The sequence below is a fragment of the Trichomycterus rosablanca genome, chromosome 5 (assembly GCF_030014385.1).
Source record: "Trichomycterus rosablanca isolate fTriRos1 chromosome 5, fTriRos1.hap1, whole genome shotgun sequence".
Taxonomy (NCBI): domain Eukaryota; kingdom Metazoa; phylum Chordata; class Actinopteri; order Siluriformes; family Trichomycteridae; genus Trichomycterus; species Trichomycterus rosablanca.
This window is the reverse complement of record NC_085992.1, coordinates 34698996-34725906: the sequence shown is the minus strand read 5'-3', so window position 1 is coordinate 34725906 and position 26911 is coordinate 34698996. Positions and strand designations below refer to the sequence as shown.

At 37.6% G+C, this 26911-nt stretch overlaps 3 long non-coding RNA genes across 4 annotated transcripts; 2 read left to right on the top strand and 1 right to left on the bottom strand.

Annotated features, from left to right (window-relative positions):
• Positions 1-6483: 6483 nt before the first annotated feature.
• On the bottom strand, positions 6484-8931 carry LOC134314485 (uncharacterized). Its single transcript, XR_010012392.1, has 3 exons — positions 8851-8931; positions 8517-8593; positions 6484-7089 (listed from the first exon to the last, which is right to left on the bottom strand). It is a non-coding gene; the product is annotated as an uncharacterized LOC134314485 (long non-coding RNA).
• LOC134314484 (uncharacterized) lies at positions 8886-26743 on the top strand. Of its 2 annotated transcripts, XR_010012391.1 has the most exons (4): positions 8886-8941; positions 18648-18692; positions 25851-26010; positions 26424-26743. It is a non-coding gene; the product is annotated as an uncharacterized LOC134314484 (long non-coding RNA). The 2 variants fall into 2 exon arrangements; XR_010012390.1 differs by lacking the exons at positions 8886-8941; positions 18648-18692 and adding an exon at positions 25108-25227.
• Positions 13289-17321, top strand: LOC134314483 (uncharacterized). The gene is made up of 3 exons (XR_010012389.1): positions 13289-13689; positions 16915-17015; positions 17129-17321. It is a non-coding gene; the product is annotated as an uncharacterized LOC134314483 (long non-coding RNA).
• Positions 26744-26911: the final 168 nt, after the last annotated feature.

Genomic DNA, 26911 nt, shown 5'->3' with positions numbered 1-26911 from the left:
CATTATTTCACAAACTCCAGCATTTATTTTTAAGCATAGATTTACATTTACATTTGTGGCATTTAGCAGATGCTTTTATTCAAAGCGACTTACAATTATGACTGAAGCATTTGAGGGTTAAGGACATAGCACAGAAGCCCAACAGTGGCAGCTTGGTGGGGGTGGGCTTTAACCTGCAACCTTCTAATCACTAGCCCAGCACATTAACAGCTGAGCTGCCACTACCCTAGATTTGTTATGTACTTATTTGTCTCTTTAACTAAGATTAAAGAATTCAGCTAATTCTCCTGTTTCCAGGCCACTGGTTTGTGATCCATTTCTACTGAGAACAATTAGTGCATATAAAACGTAATTAATGTCTTCTCTGCAAACACTGTAAGAGTAAGAGAAGGACAATGATGTTGGACGAGACACTAGAATTCAGTTCAGATTAAGACAGAAAACCCAGCTCTAGCTCCTGGCTCATTTGCAGTTCAGTAAGGTGAAGTTGTGTGTATGAGCGTGTGAGAATGTGTATCTTATCTCTGAATACATAAATCAGACTCTGGCTCACAGATGGTTCACTGCAGCAAAGAATTGTGTGTGTTTGTGCATGAGCGATGTGACATTATTCTGATGGATTTTGTTGTTGATGGGTGACACAGAGCCATCTGTGAAATCCTGCTGTCTGTACGGAAAAGAAACAAGGGACAAAGCAAAAAAAGAGAATTAATTTAATAACTTTTATCATAACAATCTTCAATATTTGCTGATATACAGTTCAGTGAGTCAATTGTTTACATGCACGTCATGGCAGTGTTGAGATTTTAACGATTTCTGCCACTGCATTTTTCATGGGATTGAATAAATGAAACACATACCCAATCATCCAAGAAGTTAGAAATCTGAGTAAAAATATCTCAAGCTCTCGAATTTGAACCCCAGCTGTGCTAGTGCCTGGCTGGAGGCCTACACAGACGATTGGTTGTGTCTCTGTAGGGGGTCCCTCTGACTTCTGCAGAGGGGATGATCAGAGGTGGAGGTGGTAGCAGTTAGGAGAGAGTGATAGGCTTCAATTGGGCATGACTAGATTAAGTGGAAAAAGGTTAAAATTGGATTATAATAAAATCTACTAGAGCCTGTATGATCAGATGTAATGTAACAACCTGCTGCTTTTATCAGCTGCTAAAACACTTGCAATACTGTTTACAGTTAAGCAAGACAAACAGTCATCTAAAAAGCAGAAGCTGCAACCTAAAGTTGCTTAGATATGAAGTAAAGTCACACTTTAGAAATCTATAAGCTGCCTTTTGAGATTTGTAAAGTGCTTCCGAGGCTTCTCTGTGGCTTTGTCTAACAGGAACCATCAATTTTGCCCTATTTATTTTTTGGCCCAGCACATTCGGTCATATTTTCTACATATTTTGTATAAAATTGTGATATTTTGTCTTTCATGTTGCAATAAAATGTCTTGTCTGTTTAAGCAGATTGTCCTAATTATTTGTAATTTAGGTGTGTATATGCCAGTGGGTGTTTTATTCAGTCCCTGGAATTTGAGATCTTGGGAGATTAAGAATTCACTCAAATACAACCAAGTTTTTCTAACTACTTTTAAATATGTTAAAGAATTTTAATCAAAATTGTCCAAAATGCTACCAGCAGACAGGGTGCCTACAAGAACAATTTTCAGGGTGGGTGCCAGAGGGGATTTCCATACCTGATGCAATAATGACCTCTGCTGGCTGATTGATGGTGTCTGCACGAGTCGAGGTATGATGGGATCAGGGTGTGACTTTCTGTGCACAAAGCTGATCCACATATGAACTTGCCTTGTGCAGGTCAAAAGATGCAGTCTTGTGTTAGTCATGGCTCTCCTCAGTCAGGAATGAAGGACAACATCAATAGAGAGGAAGCATAATGCTGTCAGGTAGTTGGATATGACTAGATTGGGAGGAAAATTGTGGAAAAAATGCAAAAGAAAGTTTTTTTCTGGCCTCCCCCTTTTGTCTCTCAATCTAGTTTCCAGTTCCTGATTGTGAATCCGCTGCCACTTACAAAACCCTTGACCTGATCAAGAAAATGATCACCACATGCCCCCTTCAGCACGTGTTCACTCTGCAGGTGCTTTTTATCACTTGCTGTTGTTGGGTTCCCACACAGAGTCGTACCGTGTACAGACAGTCAGGCTATGATTCATGTGACCTCCCCTATATTTGCATATCACTGTGGCAGCAGAAAGAGACCCAGTGTCCTATCCTCCCTCCAACATAGCCTGATTGGTGGGTTTCGGTGGGTTCAAGCTTAAGTGACAGAATTACCAGAACTATATTTCAGCATGTTTACGACCAGCTGCATACTTACTGGGTGTTAACAAGTGTAACAGTGCCTGATTGCTCACAGAAGGTGTTCCTATTCTCCACTTTGGTCTATTAGCTCTGTAGCTGCTTTGATGGTGATGGTGTCCAGACCTCTGCTGTGAATCTCCATTTTCGAATGATACTCCTGTCATCTGTGGAGTCATGCAGTACTGCAGATTTAGAGGACTTTGTTGAAGTGTGTGTTTGTTGTTTTTGCCCTTTCTGTTGTCTTTCTTTAAAGCAAAATACGTAGTGTATAAGTAAGTAATTGTAATATACAAGGGTTCTACTCTATGTATTAAGCAAACAAATTACATCACTTTTCTATATAGTCACCTTCCAATGCATTTTTCCCAGCGTCATACCAACTTTTTAATGCCATCAGCAAAAAATGTTTTGGTTGAGTGTGTAGCCACTAATGCACCGCTGCTTTCACATCATCATCACATGAAAATCTTCTTCCCCTTAAAGCTTCTTTGAATGGTCCAAAAAGAAAACCAGATGGCGCTAAATCGGGACTATAAGCTCTCTATCAGTCTCTCAGACACGACCAATTACTATTCCTCCCACCCTTACCGTTTCCAACCAAAATATACAAGTGTGGAAACGTTTTGAAGATCCCTCGTATTTATTTTTTCTTTCTTTTTTAACTGATTAATTAATTATTAATTAATTTAGCTCCTTTTATACACAGGGATGATCAAAGACGTGCCAGTGCACTTAAAGACCCTAAAGTTCAAAACATTTAAAATTAGCACTAAAGTATAATGTCCGTGTAATGTAATTTGGCTTTCAAAATACCTGTAAGGATTTATTAAGAAGTTATTACTTGTGAAAATGTCACATTGTAACAACTTTAGTGCTTCTGCCCTCTCAAGTTCTACATTAAGTTATAAGTATACAGAAGTTTCATGTTTTACTTTGATGCCCTGGTTTGCTTGCTGGATTTCAGCCTCTCAGCATCCATTTAGCGAGTGTGTAGATGCTGGATAACAGGGTATAATATTGACACAGTGCTGCTGGCATTTAATTCCCAGCAACAGCAGAAGTCCACTTTGTTTTTAGTATGAACCATAATTACTGTAAAAGGTTGCTAATTGATTTATATCGGTGTAATGAGTGTTCTGAAGATGCATTAAGTCTGCTCTGTGGTGTGGGAGTGCAATAAAACCCAGCTGCTGTCTGGAGAGCTCTTTATTAGCTTCAAGTGCAGTTTAATTTCAGACTTGACCACACATTTAGTGTAGTACGTAACTGCCATCATCATTATCATCACTTTACATAAACAAAGCTTATTACACAGTGTGGGTAACATAATAAAGCATTATTTTTCAAATCGAGTGTAATGAGGCTCGATCCCCACATGCCTGCAACAATGGAAATAAAACTCAATTTACAAATATCTAATCAAGGTAAAATAATAATGTGGTTAAAAAGCCACTAATAAAAGGAGACAGTTACAAATAAATAAGGTGACCTTGTAATAGAAGAAAAGTAACAAATGAAAGACACAAAAACATCTGCAACCTACAACGGAGATAGTGGATAGAAAAGAAATAGTGCAGATATGAGAACTGAATGTCACAATCTGACAGGCTACTCTGGCCATCCTTTTTTTGGAAAAAAGGAAAGACAGGGAACTGTCTGAACCTGCGGTTCCGGCAATGCGACATGGTTACCCCTACCACACCAATTCACACTCCCCTACACAGGATTTTCTGGCAAATTTAACTCTGGAAATTGGACACGTCCTCTGAAACAATTAGTTCTAGCAGGGTGGTTTCATGAGGCTGAGTTCTCAGGAATCAATACAGTGCTGACAACCCTTACCAGTGGAAGGTCGGACCGGACCAGACTGAGTGGTCTAGCACCACGGCCTCAGAGAAATGCAAGCGTGCCTAGAAAAAAGCTGGTGAAGAACACAAAGTGAAGCCGTGATATATAGGAACCCTTCCATCTGAAGCGACTTTACACTTATGAGGCACAGGTGACTGTCAATCATGATGGTACTGAGCCTCCATGCCCCATCTGCCAGTCAAACTAGGCAGCACAGAGGGATAGAAGGCACAGGTGATTGTTAACTAATAGAGGTTGACAGATTAATGTTACTGCGTTGTCATGCCCCCAACTGCCCGCCAAACTAGGCTGCACAGTGGGACACTCCTAATGTGAAGTGGCTCTTTCACCACCATGTTACAAAATGTTCCATGTGTCCAAAAACTGTGCTTTCAGGCTTTACACTTTAATTGCAGATATAATATAAGGAGGGCTGTCAAACGATAATTTTTTTTAATCGCGATTAATCTCAGAATTTCACATAGTTAATCGCGATTAATCGCATTTAATCGCATTTTTTAAAAATCTGTGTAAATGTTATAGAAAACAAGGATTTTTAAGTGAAATGTTACAATTAAAATGGTGAACACATTTTATGCTAAATGTACTTATGTTAAAAACTGCTGGGACAAGAGAAAACTGTAAGGGAGTTTTATTCACTCAAGAGACCCTTGACTTCGTATAAATGTCAGATTGTAGGTTAAAATTTCTCCATCAGCAAACATTGTGAGTGTGTTTTGACCCTTTGGGGCTTCCATAGTGCATGGAATAGCATGCTTGGCTAACAGTATGACTCTAGCTGTTTGCTATTCGGTAACAGAGGAAGTAATAAAGTATTCTGCTCCCGACAACTTGTGAATATACCGAGTATTTATTTCTTTATTAAGCAAGTGCATCACTACACGCTCGGTTACATTATGTTAACAAACCGCAAATGAAACAAACGGTGGCAAGTCCGACGTTAAAACGTTGGTGCACGGTCAAGTCTCAACATGAACTACGGATGACTCGCAGGGCCAAATAGAATTTGCGTTAACGGCACAAATTTTTTTAATCGCGTTAAATTGAGATTGCGTTAATGCGTTATTATCGCGTTAACTTCGACAGCCCTAAATATAAGTAATTACTTAGTCCACTGTTATGTGCACACAGTTTTTGCATTCAACTTGCTTGACTGGCTAAAAGAAAACAGTAATTGGTTTAAATACAGGTCAAGAGTTAGTGACTACCCAGCTAGCAAGATAGATCTGGGCCGATTCCGGCTCCGGTTCGGCAGTGTCGGCTGTCTGTCGGCTCGGCACCCCACATCTGGCCCGATAACGGCTGCATGTCGGCATAGTCGGCTGACTGATACTCGGCTACATTGCGGCACTCCGCATCTGGCCCGATAACGGCTGCATGTCGGCATAGTCGGCTGACTGAGCCTCGGCTACATTGCGGCACCGCGCAAATGGCCCGATTACGGCTGCATGTCGGCATAGTCGGCTGACTGAGCCTCGGCTACATTGCGGCACCGCGCAAATGGCCCGATTACGGCTGCATGTCGGCATAGTCGGCTGACTGAGACTCGGCTACATTGCGGAACTCCGCATCTGGCCCGATTACGGCTGCATGTCGGCATAGTCGGCTGACTGAGACTCGGCTACATTGCGGCACCCCGCATCTGGCCCGATAACGGCTGCATGTCGGCATGGTCGGCTGACTGAGCCCCGGCTACATTACGGCACCCGGCATCTGGCCCGATTACGGCTGCATGTCGGCACTGTCGGCTGACTGAGGCGATGCTATTGCCAAGTTTTAGCACCATGCACTGATCAGAGATTGTTTTTAAATTGAAGAATAAGTTATTTAGCAAGCTTGCAACTTCCCTTTAACACTGGCATAAATGTAAAAGAACCTTTTACTCGCTGTCTTTTGCAATCATCATGGCTCACACTGACAAAGTTTCTAGGTGCTTAACAAACCATATATGTTTATATAACTAAATACAATTTTAATAAATAAATGGCTTACGGGAACCTCTTGCATTGGTCTTGGCTATTCGATGCACATAGTCATTTAGGAAATGAGGTATGAAAATGGCATTGATAGCTTTTTTTTGTTTTGATAAACTAAAAAAGCTTTTACATGCACTTTATGAGTTTCAGTTTTTCCAGAACTTTTTTCATGAATTTGAAGTTTTTCCTTCAATCCATGTTCCTTTCTTATGATCCATATTAAAACCATGTAAACATAAAATGATTAAACACACAGCAGTTGTGCACATTTTGGCAAGCTGAACTATGCAAAAGACCACAAAACATTTAAGAAATATGGATAAATTATTTTATTATAGGACATGCATTATATATTTTGACACCATAAGTTTAATGTGTGCAAAAACAAAATTGTTTATGTATTATGAATAAATAAACCCAACTCAATTAAATTTAATTAACATGCTTACTTATCTTGCTTCTGAGGACGCACTGCTGGGCATTTTCACATATTTGTTGCCCCAACACACACTACATACATACACACTGTCGACATCGGAATTTACTGTTTATATACAGTTTTTGACATGGTGGAAGGAGAGAGAATATTATATAGGTATATAGGTTCAGAATACTAGTCTATCAAAAAAAAAAGGTTCAGCCAACAGTGGCTCTCTTGTTGGAAAATAATATCTGGTAATTGATAATGATGGACAGTTTAATTTGTAAGCCATAATCTTTAAAAGTGTACAGCTACAAAGTACACATATGTATTTATATATTGATATGGGCACAATATAATTGTTTGCTATAAACTCTTAGTTCAATGAACACAACTATATCATACTTAGTTTGAAACTTTAAGAGTAATCCCCATGGCAGTAGCAGGAAAGCTGATGATAATAGGATGCAGCTGATCACCATGTAAAATTCAAAATTCACTGAAAAAAACCAAAACATAAAACATTAGACAAAAAAGCAATGTTAAACAGTACCACAAATCAACTTGTCACATCTGAGGCAAAAGACACAGATCTTGAAATTACAGCAGGTTAAGAACTAAGCACACACACTACAAAAGGAACATGATCAGTACTGTTCAGAGGCCCAACAGTTCAGTTTTTGATTTTCAAACTTGAGTGTTATTTTAAATGCATCTATATGTTTGTATGTACAACTGTTCTGTTTTTTTTTTCTTTACCCCAGCCAAATCAGGTGGAATTAGCTGCCCACTGAGAGTCCTGGTTGGAGTAACTGGGGAGGCAACCATTTAAAAGCAGGAAATCAAGATGGCTGATAGATGGAGAGAGAGGGGGGGGGGGGATTGGTGTCAACCCATGCACTGTGTTTTTAGTTGTAGCTGTTTTAATCTCTTCTGCTAGGAAATACTTCAGTTTGGGTATTTTACCTGCATCTACAGGGAAGCTTAGGGTTTGTTTGTTTCTTTCATTTATTTTGTAGCTATCTGTCTTGTTACTCAGAGTAGAACAGTGTTATGTTCTGTTGATTTATTTGGTGCCGTCCAGTTTGGTACTAGAGAACAACAATTTTAGCATTTGTGACTGTTTTTAATGGCTCTTTTGTAAATAAAAAACTTTTATTATTTTCTCTGACTTTTGGTTTTAGCAAATTGCCACGTTATTGGTCCCACATACCCCTAGATACAAGGTGGGATCATAACAAACGTGAGTGTGAAATACAACTTATTATGTTTATTACATTTTATGAATGGCAACGAGCAACATAGTTTACAAACTGTAGCTCAGAATTGTGTGCATGTATACATGTGTCTGCCCTTTAGCATGGAGTAGGGTCAACATGCTAGGGAAAAGACCCCTTGATGTGGATATCTGCACAGACGCAGTAAAAGAACAAGCCAAAATAACATGTTTTGAGCATTATATAAACTATCCCTGAGATTATTGTAAAATTTTATCACTGATGTTTGTGATTGAAAAATAATTGTCTGAGTTTGCTTTCTGACAGGAAGAGTTCCACCACACTGCTTTTTCCATCAAGCGCCAAGGAACAGTTTTAACCCAGCTGGGAACGGGTGATGTCCCAGAGCCTCCTTAACACTTACATAGAACTCATTCACTGCTTTTAATCTTTACTCATGGATCATCCACATACCTGACCCTTTAAGTGCATTAAAAGCCATGTCATGTACTAATCATGTCAACTCGCTGTGTGTGAATTTTTGAAGTTACTTTTCATCACTTCAAATGTTGTTTATTTCTCATGATAAGGGCCTTTCACACCTCAGAAAAAATTTACTTCAGTTAAAAGTTGGCTTTTTCTTATTTTATCGATGCTTAATTAAACTGTTCCACAAAAAAAATCACCAAAAAAGCTCTTTATAGATTACCTGGAGACGTGCGCAGCTCATCCGTAGTGAACTCATTCTTGAAAACCTGGACCATGCAACCTCAGCGCAGATGTGAACTGTAATAAATTCATATTCACTGTTACAAAATACATAAACATGTAAACTATTAGACAAACAAAAGTCAGTATTCTCAATTTTTAAATACAATTTAATAGTTGTTAATGTATGTGTAAAAGTATTTTACAGTCGATTGATAAGCTTGTTTGACTTGAACCAGGTGTACGTACTGGCAAGTGATTTTTAACTTTTTCTCTAACGTTAATACATGGTGGTGTCAGACAGAATCACTTCACTTCTTCAATATAAAAGGTACCTGAAGGCAAGTGTGAGGAGCTCCTCGTGCATGTAGTAGAGTTTAAATAAAAAACCGTTATCTTTTTCAGTTATTCACTGAAGATTTCAAGGTAACGTTAACAGCTGCTCTTTAGGACAAAAAACATACGAAAACATTATATTAATAATACTGATATATTGTAGTAACAGAACAATAGATATAATCAAATTATTTTGTGTTTTTTATCATTAACAATTTAATTATAGTTATGTTTTAACGTTAGCCAAAAAGACTAACTTGGTAGGTACGTTAAGCTAACTGTATAGCCAGCAATACTTAGCAAAAGGCTATCAGAAATAACTTAAAACATACATCTAAAGGTAACATTATTATTATTATGAATACGATATAAACCATCTAACAACATAGCTAAGTTAAATTACAAACACACGATTTCACAACGATTACATTAGTTACCTGTGCCGGTGTTCTGTCGATTTGTCCTACCCTATCGAAACTTCCTACCGTAGCGCAGATTTATAGATCTATCTGTCGATTTGTCCTACCCTATCGAAACTTCCTACCGTAGCGCAGATTTATAGATCTATCTGTCGATTTGTCCTACCCTATCGAAATGTATTCCTGTAGTAAATATTTAAGTTTTATCGATCTATTCTTATTAAAATTATGTCTATCATATTATAAATTATAGGTATCTTATTATAACTAGTGGTAGCACATCTCGATAGGTATGTATCTTATTATAAACAATAGGTAGGACATCTCGATAGCTCTATATCTTATTATAAACAATAGGTAGGACATCTCGATAGGTATGTATCTTATTATAAACAATAGGTAGGACATCTCGATAGGTATGTATCTTATTATAAACTATAGGTAGCACATCTCGATAGGTATGTATCTTATTATAAACAATAGGTAGGACATCTCGATAGCTCTATATCTTATTATAAACAATAGGTAGGACATCTCGATAGGTATGTATCTTATTATAAACTATAGGTAGGACATCTCGATAGGTCTATATCTTATTATAAACAATAGGTAGGACATCTCGATAGCTCTATATCTTATTATAAACAATAGGTAGGACATCTCGATAGGTATGTATCTTATTATAAACTATAGGTAGGACATCTCGATAGGTATGTATATTATTATAAACAATAGGTAGGACATCTCGATAGGTATGTATCTTATTATAAACAATAGGTAGGACATCTCGATAGGTATGTATCTTATTATAAACTATAGGTAGCACATCTCGATAGCTCTATATCTTATTATAAACAATAGGTAGCACATCTCGATAGGTCTATATCTTATTATAAACAATAGGTAGGACATCTCGATAGGTCTATATCTTATTATAAACAATAGGTAGGACATCTCGATAGCTCTATATCTTATTATAAACAATAGGTAGGACATCTCGATAGGTATGTATCTTATTATAAACTATAGGTAGCACATCTCGATAGGTATGTATATTATTATAAACAATAGGTAGGACATCTCGATAGGTATGTATCTTATTATAAACTATAGGTAGGACATCTCGATAGGTATGTATCTTATTATAAACTATAGGTAGCACATCTCGATAGGTATGTATATTATTATAAACAATAGGTAGGACATCTCGATAGGTATGTATCTTATTATAAACAATAGGTAGGACATCTCGATAGGTATGTATCTTATTATAAACTATAGGTAGGACATCTCGATAGGTATGTATCTTATTATAAACTATAGGTAGCACATCTCGATAGGTATGTATATTATTATAAACAATAGGTAGGACATCTCGATAGGTATGTATCTTATTATAAACAATAGGTAGGACATCTCGATAGGTATGTATCTTATTATAAACTATAGGTAGGACATCTCGATAGGTATGTATATTATTATAAACTATAGGTAGCACATCTCGATAGGTATGTATATTATTATAAACAATAGGTAGGACATCTCGATAGGTATGTATATTATTATAAACAATAGGTAGGACATCTCGATAGGTATGTATCTTATTATAAACTATAGGTAGGACATCTCGATAGGTATGTATCTTATTATAAACTATAGGTAGCACATCTCGATAGGTATGTATCTTATTATAAACAATAGGTAGGACATCTCGATAGGTATGTATCTTATTATAAACAATAGGTAGGACATCTCGATAGGTATGTATATTATTATAAACAATAGGTAGGACATCTCGATAGGTATGTATATTATTATAAACAATAGACAGCGCATCTCGATAGATCTATGTCTTATTATAAATAGTGTTAGCACATCTCGATGGGCTTATATTTTATTACAAATGATAGGTAGCACACTTGATTTATTGACCTGTCTCTCAGACATTTATCTTAATTTTTAATTTATTTATTAGGATTTTAACATCATGGTTACATTCATGACAGGGCAGGTAGTTACTCATTACACAAGATTTATTAGTTCACACATTTAATATCAAACACAGTCAGAGACAGTTTTGTATCTTCAATTTACCTCACTTGCATGTCTTTGGACTGTGGGAGAAAACTAGAGCACCCGGAAAAAACCCCCCACATACACATGGGGAGAACATGCAAACTCCTCACAGAAAGAATCCACCTGTAAATGGAGCCCAGGACCTTCTTGCTGTGAATCAACAAAGCTACCCACTGAGCCACTATACAGCCCATACATCTCAAATAATTGTGTAATTTTTAAACTAGTTTATTAACAACAACACATCCTGAGTCTCTGGTGGATGTGTCTACATTTTTTACATATGTATTTTGGGTGTGATTTGTTATATTCTGCACATTAAAATGTACCCATCTACTGTCACACTGCACCTGAGTAAAACAGGTAACAATGCTGTACAAATCAGTAAATAATGTTCACAATAACTTTTTAATAATAAAGGTAAAATTAGATAAAATATATCTGTATATCTGTATAATATAGCTGCTCTAAATATCTATCATTTCAATCATGCTCTTGTCAGCTCTGTCTTGCAGCATGGAGCAACTTATGCAGTAATCCTCTGCATTGTCTTAAATCACCACTCAGCCCTGCTGTCATGAAGTTCACTTGGCTTTATAATTCCTATTAATTAATGGAGACAGTGGCAAAATCTGGTTTAGCAAAATTCTAACTAGTTTAAAATGTTCAATAACAATATTACCTCCAGCTATTTATACATGCATATGAACTTGAGTTCATCCTGAAAAACTTATCATGTATAAGCACTCTGTAGTTCTAAAATTACTGACTGTAGTTCATCTGTTTCTCTACATACTTTTTAACCTGCTTTCACCCTGTTCTTCAGTGGTCAGACCCCCCACAGGACCACTACAGAGCAGGTATTATTTGGGTGGTGGATCATTCTCAGCACTGCAGTGACACTGACATGGTGTTAGTGTGTGTTGTGCTGGTATGAATGGATCAGACACAGCAGTGCTGAGTTTTTAAACACCTCACTGCTGGACTGAGATTGGTCCACCAACCAAAAATATCCAGCCTACAGCACCCTGTGGGCAGTGTCCTGTGACCACTGATGAAGGTCTAGAAGATGACCGACTCAAACAGCAGCAATAGATGAGCGATCGTCTCTGACTTTACATCTACAAGGTGGACCAACTAGGTAGGAGTGTCTAATAGAGTGGACAGTGAGTGGACACTGTATTTTAAAACTCCAGCAGCACTGCTGTTTCTGATCCACTCATACCATCACAACACACAATAACACACCACCACCATGGCAGTGTCACTGCAGTGCTGAGAATGATCCACCACCTAAATAATACCTGCTCTGTGGGGGTTCTGACCATTGACGAACAGCATGAAGGGAGCTAACAAAGCATGCAGAGAAACAGATGGACTACAGTCAGTAATTGTAGAACTACAAGCGAGTTCTTTTGGCTATGTAGTGTGTATATGTAGTGTTGGCTATGTAGTGAGTATTATATGTATATACAGTATATGTATGTATATACAGTATGTATATATATATATATATATATATATATGTGTATGTGTGTATGATGTATGTACATTTTGATTTTGTAGTAAATAATATTCTAACCCGAAGAACATCTTAATCTCAAATAATTAGAACTAAACTGACAGGGGAGCAGCAAAAAATAGTTGTACATATACAAATAACTGAGTACATAAAAAACGTAATAAATGCTCAACATATTCATTCAGTAATTCACTTTAAACTCAACTTTAACTTCAAACAACCGTTACTGTACATATTGAACTGCTAATAAAGCACAAAACTGAAAAATAACCTAATACATTTTGTGTTGTCATAATGTTAAGGTCGCAGATGGTTATTTAAAAATGATTGGCTTTTCTAGATGTATGAAAAACGCATCTAAAATTACCAAAGGCATGTATAAACGTGGTTAAATACAACGTTAACACAGCATTATTAAGATACACAGTTATTTAACTGTAATCAATCAAGTACAGCTCATTTAAGCACTTTGAATATTTTTATATAGCTTTTTTTTTTAAAGTCACATAATAACATCATTACATACACTTAAACTTTAAACTTTTTAAAGAATTAAAACGAAACCATACGTTACTAACCGCTAGAACAAATAAATTAGGCAAAGGTAGCACAGAATTATAGGCGTTCCCCGCAACGAGTCAAAACCGATGTGCGCATGCTCAGTAGGACAAATCGATGGGTAGGATAAATCGACAGAACACCGGTGTTACGGAGAATTCAGTTCCCCCTGTTTCCCCTTTAACGCGCATGTGCAAAAATCATGACGTTTTTTTCAGTCGCTTCGTTGAGCGTCGGTTTATTTGGAATATGTGTTTATAGCGGTATGTTCTTTTCACATTTCATGTTGTATGTTAGGTAGTTTGTGATTAAATACATACTTTAAAGTATTGAATGAACTACTGTCAGAGGTTTTATTGCTCCACCGCAAGTCAGAGGTTTTCACACTGCTGTCTTCAGCCTTGCTGTCAAACAACTAGAATAAACGTGTCAGATTTATTTGTAAATATATCCTAATACAGGACATGCTCTTATTCACACACTAGTTTAAGGTTATTCATCTCAGCTGCACTACCATTTACTTTCAAGAATAGTTTCATTCATGGTGATCTCTCGTTCATTTAAACTTCACAAACTGCATCCATGTGATTTAAAATTAACAAACAGTATGTAGAACAAGTTTAACCTATAGACCAGTCCATTACACTAACAACACAGGGGGGAACACATTTACCTGGAGACCTGGGGAATATGGTTCCCCACATGTATATTACTGTGTGTGTAATTATAAAACTCTACAGTGATGCTGGTGATGTATTTACCTGTTGTTATTATGTAGAACAAGTTTAACCTATAGATCAGTCCATTACACTAACAACACAGGGGGGAACACATTTACCTGGAGACCTGGGGAATATGGTTCCCCACATGTATATTACTGTGTGTGTATTCATATAACACTACAGTGATGCTGGTGATGTATTTACCTGTTGTTATTATGTAGAACAAGTTTAACCTATAGATCAGTCCATTACACTAAAACACAGGGGGGAACACATTTACCTGGAGACCTGGAAAAAATGGTTCCCCACATGTATATCACTGTGTGTGTAATTATAAAACTCTACAGTGATGCTGGTGATGTATTTACCTGTTGTTATTATGTAGAACAAGTTTACCCTATAGACCAGTCCATTACACTAAAACACAGGGGGGAACACATTTAACAGGAGACCTGGGGAATATGGTTCCCCACATGTATATTACTGTGTGTGTATTCATATAACACCACAGTGATGCTGGTGATGTATTTACCTGTTGTTATTATGTAGAACAAGTTTAAGCTATAGACCAGTCCATTACACTAACAACACAGGGGGGAACACATTTACCTGGAGACCTGGGGAATATGGTTCCCCACATGTATATTACTGTGTGTGTAATTATAAAACTCTACAGTGATGCTGGTGATGTATTTACCTGTTGTTATTATGTAGAACAAGTTTAACCTATAGATCAGTCCATTACACTAACAACACAGGGGGGAACACATTTACCTGGAGACCTGGGGAATATGGTTCCCCACATGTATATCACTGTGTGTGTAATTATAAAACTCTACAGTGATGCTGGTGATGTATTTACCTGTTGTTATTATGTAGAACAAGTTTAACCTATAGATCAGTCCATTACACTAACAACACAGGGGGGAACACATTTACCTGGAGACCTGGGGAATATGGTTCCCCACATGTATATTACTGTGTGTGTATTCATATAACACTACAGTGATGCTGGTGATGTATTTACCTGTTGTTATTATGTAGAACAAGTTTAACCTATAGATCAGTCCATTACACTAAAACACAGGGGGGAACACATTTACCTGGAGACCTGGAAAAAATGGTTCCCCACATGTATATCACTGTGTGTGTAATTATAAAACTCTACAGTGATGCTGGTGATGTATTTACCTGTTGTTATTATGTAGAACAAGTTTACCCTATAGACCAGTCCATTACACTAAAACACAGGGGGGAACACATTTACCTGGAGACCTGGGGAATATGGTTCCCCACATGTATATTACTGTGTGTGTATTCATATAACACCACAGTGATGCTGGTGATGTATTTACCTGTTGTTATTATGTAGAACAAGTTTAACCTATAGATCAGTCCATTACACTAACAACACAGGGGGGAACACATTTACCTGGAGACCTGGAAAAAATGGTTCCCCACATGTATATCACTGTGTGTGTAATTATAAAACACTACAGTGATGCTGGTGATGTATTTAACTGTTGCTATTATGTAGAACAAGTTTAACCTATAGATCAGTCCATTATACTAACAACACAGGGGGGAACACATTTACCTGGAGACCTGGGGAATATGGTTCCCCACATGTATATCACTGTGTGTGTATTCATATAACACCACAGTGATGCTGGTGATGTATTTAACTGTTGTTATTATGTAGAACAAGTTTAACCTATAGATCAGTCCATTACACTAAAACACAGGGGGGAACACATTTACCTGGAGACCTGGAGAATATGGTTCCCCACATGTATATCACTGTGTGTGTATTCATATAACACTACAGTGATGCTGGTGATGTATTTACCTGTTGTTATTATGTAGAACAAGTTTAACCTATAGATCAGTCCATTACACTAAAACACAGGGGGGAACACATTTACCTGGAGACCTGGAGAATATGGTTCCCCACATGTATATCACTGTGTGTGTATTCATATAACACCACAGTGATGCTGGTGATGTATTTACCTGTTGTTATTATGTAGAACAAGTTTAACCTATAGATCAGTCCATTACACTAACAACACAGGGGGGAACACATTTACCTGGAGACCTGGGGAATATGGTTCCCCACATGTATATTACTGTGTGATGATTCTTTTCTTTTTTTTAGTGCAAACTACAGGCACACACACATTTTAAGAACAAAATATCTGTATTAGAAATTAGTGTTAAACTAAATTATGCATATATTACAATTATGCAAATATATAATAAAGAAATCCACCTCAATGCAAATTAAAACTTAAATACATATTTATAGCTTAATAGAAATATATATATTTTTAAACGAAATAAAATAAAATCTGGGATGGTGCCCTGGGATTGACTAGCATCACATCCATAGTGCACTCCTGCCGTACGTCCAGTTTCCCCAGGAACAGTTCTGGATCCTCCACGGCCATGACCAGGATAAAGCAGTTACTAAACAGAAATGAATGATTAATTTACTATCTACTTTTTAAATAAACTAAAAGAGCAACATAAAATAAAATACAGCAACAAGCAAACTTTTTAGAAATAACGTCCCAGTTAACCTTGGTCTAATCTTAAGTACATGCCGGACAATGAAGGTCTTCCTCTACTGGTGGGTTGCCAACACATGACTGGTGGTACCAAAGAAATAATGCCTTAATTTTATTGGCTTTTTCACTGCACCATGCTATTATATATGTCCTTGACTTTCCCTCTGGGATTAATAAAGTGATCTATCTATTATAGCCTGTGATGGATGTGACAGATGGTACCACCAGTCATGTGTTGGCAACCCACCAGTAGAGGAAGACCTTCATTGTCCGGCATGTACTGAAGATTAGACCAAGGTTAACTGGGACGTTATTTCTAAAAAGTTTGCTTGTTGCTGTATTTTATTTTATGTTGCTCTTTTAGTTTATTTAAAAAGTAGATAGTAAATTAATCATTCATTTCTGTTTAGTAACTGCTTTATCCTGGTCATGGCCGTGGAGGATCCAGAACTGTTCCTGGGGAAACTGGACGTACGGCAGGAGTGCACTATGGATGTGATGCTAGTCAATCCCAGGGCACCATCCCAGATTTTATTTTATGTCGTTTAAAAATATATATATTTCTATTAAGCTATAAATATGTATTTAAGTTTTAATTTGCATGGAGGTGGATTTCTTTATTATATATTTGCATAATTGTAATATATGCATAATTTAGTTTAACACTAATTTCTAATACAGATATTTTGTTCTTAAAATGTGTGTGTGCCTGTAGTTTGCACTAAAAAAAAGAAAAGAATCATCACACAGTAATATACATGTGGGGAACCATATTCCCCAGGTCTCCAGGTAAATGTGTCCCCCCCTGTGTTGTTAGTATAATGGACTGATCTATAGGTTAAACTTGTTCTACATAATAACAACAGGTAAATACATCACCAGCATCACTGTAGAGTTTTATAATTACACACACAGTAATATACATGTGGGGAACCATATTCCCCAGGTCTCCAGGTAAATGTGTTCCCCCCTGTGTTGTTAGTGTAATGGACTGATCTATAGGTTAAACTTGTTCTACATAATAACAACAGGTAAATACATCACCAGCATCACTGTAGAGTTTTATAATTACACACACAGTAATATACATGTGGGGAACCATATTCCCCAGGTCTCCAGGTAAATGTGTTCCCCCCTGTGTTGTTAGTGTAATGGACTGGTCTATAGCTTAAACTTGTTCTACATACTGTTTGTTAATTTTAAATCACATGGATGCAGTTTGTGAAGTTTAAATGAACGAGAGATCACCATGAATGAAACTATTCTTGAAAGTAAATGGTAGTGCAGCTGAGATGAATAACCTTAAACTAGTGTGTGAATAAGAGCATGTCCTGTATTAGGATATATTTACAAATAAATCTGACACGTTCATTCTAGTTGATTGACAGCAAGGCTGAAGACAGCAGTGTGAAAACCTCTGACTTGCGGTGGAGCAATAAAACCTCTGACAGTAGTTCATTCAATACTTTAAAGTATGTATTTAATCACAAACTACCTAACATACAACATGAAATGTGAAAAGAACATACCGCTATAAACACATATTCCAAATAAACCGACGCTCAACGAAGCGACTGAAAAAAACGTCATGATTTTTGCACATGCGCGTTAAAGGGGAAACAGGGGGAACTGAATTCTCCGTAACACCGGCGTTAAGGGAAGACGTCACAGCTACAGCTGTATGGAGCTGGTGATCCTTCTCCTTTGAGTAAGGGGTGTGATGTATTTAAAAGGCTGGATTTAGCGCCCTCTTTTTGGCAGTAGACAATATTACAAAAACTTTTTACAGTCATTGGCTGGCATACATGAATCCAGAAAACATGTTTACAAAGACAAAGCACAGTATCATGTCTAAAGCCTATATTTACACGTCTTTATGGATTTCCTTGACTGAGTGATTGAACTAATTAAGTGTTTACATTTTTGCAGTTACTCTTTGTGCACTCCGGAGTCATTTGACCAACACTGACCTTGGTAAGATGTTTACAAAAACATACATTATTATTTCTAAAATAAGTTTTCTACTTAGAAATAACACCCATCACCATAAAAATATTGCACCCAGGAGGAAGTGTAGGATTGAATAATATTCTGAAGGAAGATAACGGTCACCAGGAACAACAAATGCTTAAATATTTAATGTCTCGGCATGGAGTTTAGAGGTTCCAAATAGTGTGCAACTCAAATATTTTCATGCAATTCCTGCAGATTATGTGGTAGGGGTGGAGTGTTCATAGCATGTCCAATAGCATTCCACACATTTTCAATTGCTTTTGAACTCTTCACCAAGACTAACTTTGCTTACAAAAGATGCAACCAACATAACAGCACGAGTCGGGAGGGAAAAATAAGCACATGCACCAAGATGACCTTGCGTAGTCAGGTACAGCGATAAGGCTCCTCCTTTTGACGTCACATGCACGGCCGAGCGTGAAACTGGAATTATTCTTATGTCCTCCTCACCATGTCAATCTTACATACCAAGTTTCATTACTGTAGGTTGATTCTTTCTTGGTGCAACTATTTTTTTAAACCATTTCATATTTTAAAACATAACAAGCACTTCAGCCCTCTCTAGATGCAGTGCCTCTTAAAAAAAACAGAAACAGTAAGGGATAACACAAAAAAGTCCAAAGACTTTTGATGAGTGTATAAAGTAGATATTTTATGATATGTAAATACATTAAATAACACATTAATAACTAATTTAATTAGTTACAAACATCATTACAATATCTTCCTCACCCCTTTCCCCGTTAGTACGTTAGAATAACAGCTTTCAGTGCAAACATGAACATTGTTGAGTAAAACATAAAATGTGAAACAAAGTGTATTGACTTTTCTCAGATCCTGGTGATGGTGTACAAATACTTCTCTATTGTCTTTGATTGCTGCAGCGAGAGACACAAACATGGAGCCTCACATGACAAATTACAATTCAGCTTCAAATATGAGACATAAATCCCGTCAACATGTAGCAAAACGTTTAAAAACATTATTTTCTCAAATGCAGGATGAGACCCTTTTTACAGCTATTGATAGAGCTAGCAATGTTGACACTGACATAAATGAAATTATGCCAGTAGACCCTGACACAAACAATGAATGTGAAAATCTTCACAGTGGCTCAGGTCATGATGATCTAAATAATGAATTCAGTGAAGACTCAGTTAGTGAGTGTGAGGATGACTTTGATGGACAGGACCACGGGCTTGATCTAGTTGCATCCTTGGCAAAATGGGCAGTACAATTTGGTGTAACATTAGTTGCCCTTTCTGCCCTCCTGTCTATTCTTAGAATTCACCATCCTTACTTGCCAAAGGACGCTAGGACATTGCTTGGGACAAAGACAAAGTATGTGATTCAAAGGAAAGCAGGAGGGGTCTATCACTACTTTGGGCTTCTGACCACCTTAATGTCATTTCTAATGCGATTTGGGACACATGTAAAGAACAACCACATTTTTAAAATGCAAATAAACATTGATGGTCTGCCACTTTTCAAAAGCTCTAAATACCAGCTTTGGCCTGTCTTAGGACTAGTGCATGAATTACATAGACAGCCTTTCCTAATAGCTCTTTATGGTGGAGTTTCAAAGCCAACATCTTTAACTGATTATTTGGGAGAGGTTGTTGCAGAGCTGAAACAGTTACAATCAGGATTTATGCATAATGGGAAACGATTGTTCCTAAAAGTGAGTGCAGTTATCTGTGATGCACCAGCAAGAGCCTTTGTCAAGGGTATTAAGTCCCACACAGGTTATTCTGGGTGTGATAAATGTATCCAGTCAGGTGTATATATTCAGCATAGAATGACTTTCCCACAAAAACATGCAGCTTTGAGAACAGATGAAAGTTTCCGGGAAATGACAGATCAAGATCATCATCTTAGCATTTCTCCTTTCCAAGAATTAGTAGGAATGGTATCTCAGTTTCCCCATGACTACATGCATTTGGTTTGCTATAGGTGTTACACGGAATTTATTAGAACAATGGACTAATGGACCACTACACTGTAGAATGTCTTCTAGGACAGTGACTGAAATTTCTAAGCATCTTGTCAGTTTTGGACCTTTCATTCCGACAGAATTTGCTAGGAAACCTAGATTACTTGAAGACAGATACAGGTGGAAGGCAACTGAGTTTCGTCAGTTCCTCTTATACACTGGGCCGGTAGTTCTCAAAGACAGTGTACACCCTCAGATGTACAATAATTTTATGTTGCTTTCTGTGGCTGTACATATTTTAGCATGTCCAACACTGAGTGTTCAAATGGTTGATTTTGCTAACAATTTATTGAATTTGTTTGTTGAACATTTCAGTGAGCTTTATGGGGCTGATAAGTTAGTATACAACGTACACTTAAGTTCACTTAAGCAATGATGTGAAAGTGCATGGCCATTTAGATATCTTTTCAGGATTTCCCTTTGAAAATTATTTGAGTAAACTAAAAAGACTCATCAGAAATCCCAAAAATGCTGTATCTCAGATTGTAAGACGGGTGTCTGAAATGGACAGTAATTTGACTGAAGACACTGTTGATACTCATGTTGGAATGTGCAAAAAGAAACACCAAAATGGTCCAGTTCCAACAGATCTTACATCAGTGACCGAGCAGTACAAACAAATATGTCTAAACAAGATATACATCAGATGTGTAGCACCGGACAACTGTGTGAGAATTAATGGTGACATTTCATTAGTTTTCACATTTCTGCAGATATTTAAGTATATCTTTTCATGGGACAACACTGACAAAATGACACTTTGACACAATGAAAAGTAGTCTGTGTGCAGCTTATATAACAGTGTAAATTTATTCTTCCCTCAAAATAACTAAATATACAGCCATTAATGTCTAAACCACCGGCAACAAAAGTGAGTACACCCCTAAGAGACTACACCCCTAAATGTCCAAATTGAGCACTGCTTGTCATTTTCCCTCCAAAATGTCATGTGACTCGTTAGTGTTACTAGGTCTCAGGTGTGCATAGGGAGCAGGTGTGTTCAATTTAGTAGTACAGCTCTCACACTCTCTCATACTGGTCACTGAAAGTTCCAACATGGCACCTCATGGCAAAGAACTCTCTGAGGATCTTAAAAGACGAATTGTTGCGCTACATGAAGATGGCCAAGGCTACAAGAAGATTGCCAACACCCTGAAACTGAGCTGCAGCACAGTGGCCAAAATCATCCAGCGTTTTAAAAGAGCAGGGTCCACTCAGAACAGACCTCGCGTTGGTCGTCCAAAGAAGCTGAGTGCACGTGCTCAGCGTCACATCCAACTGCTGTCTTTGAAAGATAGGCGCAGGAGTGCTGTCAGCATTGCTGCAGAGATTGAAAAGGTGGGGGGTCAGCCTGTCAGTGCTCAGACCATACGCCGCACACTACATCAAATTGGTCTGCATGGCTGTCACCCCAGAAGGAAGCCTCTTCTGAAGTCTCTACACAAGAAAGCCCGCAAACAGTTTGCTGAAGACATGTCAACAAAGGACATGGATTACTGGAACCATGTCCTATGGTCTGATGAGACCAAGATTAATTTGTTTGGTTCAGATGGTCTCAAGCATGTGTGGCGGCAATCAGGTGAGGAGTACAAAGATAAGTGTGTCATGCCTACAGTCAAGCATGGTGGTGGGAATGCCATGGTCTGGGGCTGCATGAGTGCAGCAGGTGTTGGGGAGTTACATTTCATTGAGGGACACATGAACTCCAATATGTACTGTGAAATATGAAGCAGAGCATGATCCCCTCCCTCCGGAAACTGGGTCGCAGGGCAGTGTTCCAGCATGATAATGACCCCAAACACACCTCTAAGACGACCACTGCTTTATTGAAGAGGCTGAGGGTAAAGGTGATGGACTGGCCAAGCATGTCTCCAGACCTAAACCCAATAGAACATCTTTGGGGCATCCTCAAGCGGAAGGTGGAAGAGCGCAAAGTCACAAATATCCGCCAGCTCCGTGATGTCGTCATGGAGGAGTGGAAAAGCATTCCAGTGGCAACCTGTGAAGCTCTGGTAAACTCCATGCCCAGGAGAGTTAAGGCAGTTCTGGGAAATAATGGTGGCCACACAAAATATTGACACTTCAGGAACTTTCACTAAGGGGTGTACTCACTTTTGTTGCCGGTGGTTTAGACATTAATGGCTGTATATTGAGTTATTTTGAGGGAAGAATAAATTTACACTGTTATATAAGCTGCACACAGACTACTTTTCATTGTGTCAAAGTGTCATTTTGTCAGTGTTGTCCCATGAAAAGATATACTTAAATATCTGCAGAAATGTGAGGGGTGTACTCACTTTTGTGATACACTGTATATATTTATATATATATATATATATAAGGTACTGGATTAGTAATCTGAAGGTTGCCGGGAGTCTGCTAAGTGCTGAAAATGTAATGTAAATGTGTGTGTGTGTGTATATATATATATATATATATACAGTGTATCACAAAAGTGAGTACACCCCTCACATTTCTGCAGATATTTAAGTATATCTTTTCATGGGACAACACTGACAAAATGACACTTTGACACAATGAAAAGTAGTCTGTGTGCAGCTTATATAACAGTGTAAATTTATTCTTCCCTCAAAATAACTCAATATACAGCCATTAATGTCTAAACCACCGGCAACAAAAGTGAGTACACCCCTTAGTGAAAGTTCCTGAAGTGTCAATATTTTGTGTGGCCACCATTATTTCCCAGAACTGCCTTAACTCTCCTGGGCATGGAGTTTACCAGAGCTTCACAGGTTGCCACTGGAATGCTTTTCCACTCCTCCATGACGACATCACGGAGCTGGCGGATATTCGAGACTTTGCGCTCCTCCACCTTCCGCTTGAGGATGCCCCAAAGATGTTCTATTGGGTTTAGGTCTGGAGACATGCTTGGCCAGTCCATCACCTTTACCCTCAGCCTCTTCAATAAAGCAGTGGTCGTCTTAGAGGTGTGTTTGGGGTCATTATCATGCTGGAACACTGCCCTGCGACCCAGTTTCCGGAGGGAGGGGATCATGCTCTGCTTCAGTATTTCACAGTACATATCGGAGTTCATGTGTCCCTCAATGAAATGTAACTCCCCAACACCTGCTGCACTCATGCAGCCCCAGACCATGGCATTCCCACCACCATGCTTGACTGTAGGCATGACACACTTATCTTTGTACTCCTCACCTGATTGCCGCCACACATGCTTGAGACCATCTGAACCAAATAAATTAATCTTGGTCTCATCAGACCATAGGACATGGTTCCAGTAATCCATGTCCTTTGTTGACATGTCTTCAGCAAACTGTTTGAGGGCTTTTTTGTGTAGAGACTTCAGAAGAGGCTTCCTTCTGGGGTGACAGCCATGCAGACCAATTTGATGTAGTGTGCGGCGTATGGTCTGTGCACTGACAGGCTGACCCCCCACCTTTTCAATCTCTGCAGCAATGCTGACAGCACTCCTGCGCCTATCTTTCAAAGACAGCAGTTGGATGTGACGCTGAGCACGTGCACTCAGCTTCTTTGGACGACCAACGCGAGGTCTGTTTTGAGTGGACCCTGCTCTTTTAAAACGCTGGATGATCTTGGCCACTGTGCTGCAGCTCAGTTTCAGGGTGTTGGCAATCTTCTTGTAGCCTTGGCCATCTTCATGTAGCACAACAATTCGTCTTTTAAGATCCTCAGAGAGTTTTTTGCCATGAGGTGCCATGTTGGAACTTTCAGTGACCAGTATGAGAGAGTTTGAGAGCTGTACTACTAAATTGAACACACCTGCTCCCTATGCACACCTGAGACCTAGTAACACTAACAAATCACATGACATTTTGGAGGGAAAATGACAAGCAGTGCTCAATTTGGACATTTAGGGGTGTAGTCTCTTAGGGGTGTACTCACTTTTGTTGCCGGCTGTTTAGACATTAATGGCTGTATATTGAGTTATTTTGAGGGAAGAATAAATTTACACTGTTATATAAGCTGCACACAGACTACTTTTCATTGTGTCAAAGTGTCATTTTGTCAGTGTTGTCCCATGAAAAGATATACTTAAATATCTGCAGAAATGTGAGGGGTGTACTCACTTTTGTGATACACTGTATATATATATATAATATATACTGTGTATATACAGTAGATATACACTGATCGGCCATGACATTAAAACCACCTCCTTGTTTCTACACTCACTGTCCATTTTATCAGCTCCACTTACCATATAGAAGCACTTTGTAGTTTTACAATTTGTGTGTGTGTGTGTGTGTGTGTATTTAGAAATTGAAATTATTAACTGTAAGTTAATTTTTACTAACTGTAATCGGGAGGGAAATTTTAACTGTATTAGAGATTCTGCGACAACAACAAAATGAAATGCTAGGCCTACTTATGTCCATCACAATTGCATTAGGAAAAAATCATCCAAAACAAATTGAGGAATTTACTGCTCCACTTGCAAACGAATCCCAGTTCAGACAATTTGACATTAACCTCAAGGCAGACTCTGATCTTCAGAAGAGACTAGTAAGTGCTTTCTATGTTAAATTTTACGTGTTATGTATGTACTTTGTTATAGTACCTTTAAAATATACAATTTGACAATTTACTTAACCATGGTGTGTTCTTAAGTGACCCTCTACTATGTTTAAGAGCAGATAACTTTTTTTTTACTTAAAACTTCTTGACTTTTATTAGTGAGCACAACATTAGAAAATGTAAAACATTGCATTTGTTTATATTTCTATAAAAGCTGTAAAATGTTTTGCATTATAAGAAATAATTATAATATGCAGCTAATAATGTTAAAATGGTTGCTAAAGTGCCATTAGACTGTTGCTTTTGTGTCCTGGGTGTTTGTCAAAGTGTGTGTGTGTGTGTGTGTGTGTGTGTGTGTGTGTGTGTAGTGTGTGGTGTAAAGTGTCCAAATACATTTGGTTACAGTATGTATACTGACTGTGGTGCAGTAACAGACAATCACCAATTTCTGTGTGCAGTTTAGCTCAGTGAATGTGCAGTATGGATTACATTTGGGTTAATTAGGGATAATTTGGATTATATTTGGCGATCTTAGAAACTTGTCAAATTTACGCATTCTTAATTTCAGTTTATTGAAATAAAAAAATAATGTTTTTTTTTTTCTTTTACAGATTGAGTGTTTTGGTTTTTCTGGAGGTATGACTGTGAAGGAAACTGTTTGGAGAATTATGCAAAAAACAGTAACAAATGACCTGGCAAAAAAAATAAACTGGACAGGAGCAAATGAAAAAAATCCATTTAAATCGACCAAACTGAAAGATATAATCTTGGGTAGGTTTTTTTTTTAATTAATATTCATAATTTAAAAGTTTTAAAAGACTTTGTTTTGGCAGGGTAAAAGACAGAATATTTTACATATTTATACATACTGGAACATATACAGTACAAAATGAGCACTAAAAGAATATTTATATACACTGAGGTGTCATTTTATCATATACCCCTACCATAGATGTTATAAACGTTACAGCAGAATGTGAGGGGCTGATAAATTGTGCAGGAACAAATGAGCTTTAGACTATAATTGTTTATCACTCCTGAGTCTAGTTCACTCATCCACCTTCTGTGTACCTGACAAAATGGTCAATGATGGTGTTGTTTTAATACAATGTAGCCACAGTGTAGATATACCTGATACACTGTGTTCTTTTTGTATACTATGTATGTTTTCCAATATGTTTTAGCTGCTGTCAGGAGAAACAGTTTCACTGCAAACGCAACGGATGGGGAAATAGAAAAACACATAAAAAGGTGGCTTCAGCTTTCTGGGGACAGGGAAGGAGGAAGAAAGGACAGAGAAAAGAGACATGAAAGGAATAGTCAAGTTACTGAATGAAGTTTCACTACAAAAAGACAAGGGTTTAACAAGAAATTAATTGGGTTTATCTAGCTTAAATAAAAAAATGTCAATGAAAAAATATGAAAACTATTTAAATTGCATTAACTCATTAAGTATCCATATATTATTTTTTAAAATTGTATTATATATTTTTTTGTTTCAAGTGAAAGGTTTTAATTAATTTGACGTGTAATTTATGGAATACAATTATATGACAGTGTGTTTTTTTAATACAATGATATATAATAGCGATTACTTTCAATGTGTTAGATTAGTAAATACAATATTACAGTAATATCAGTACAGTGTATCTTTTGCTCTTATTTATTTGGT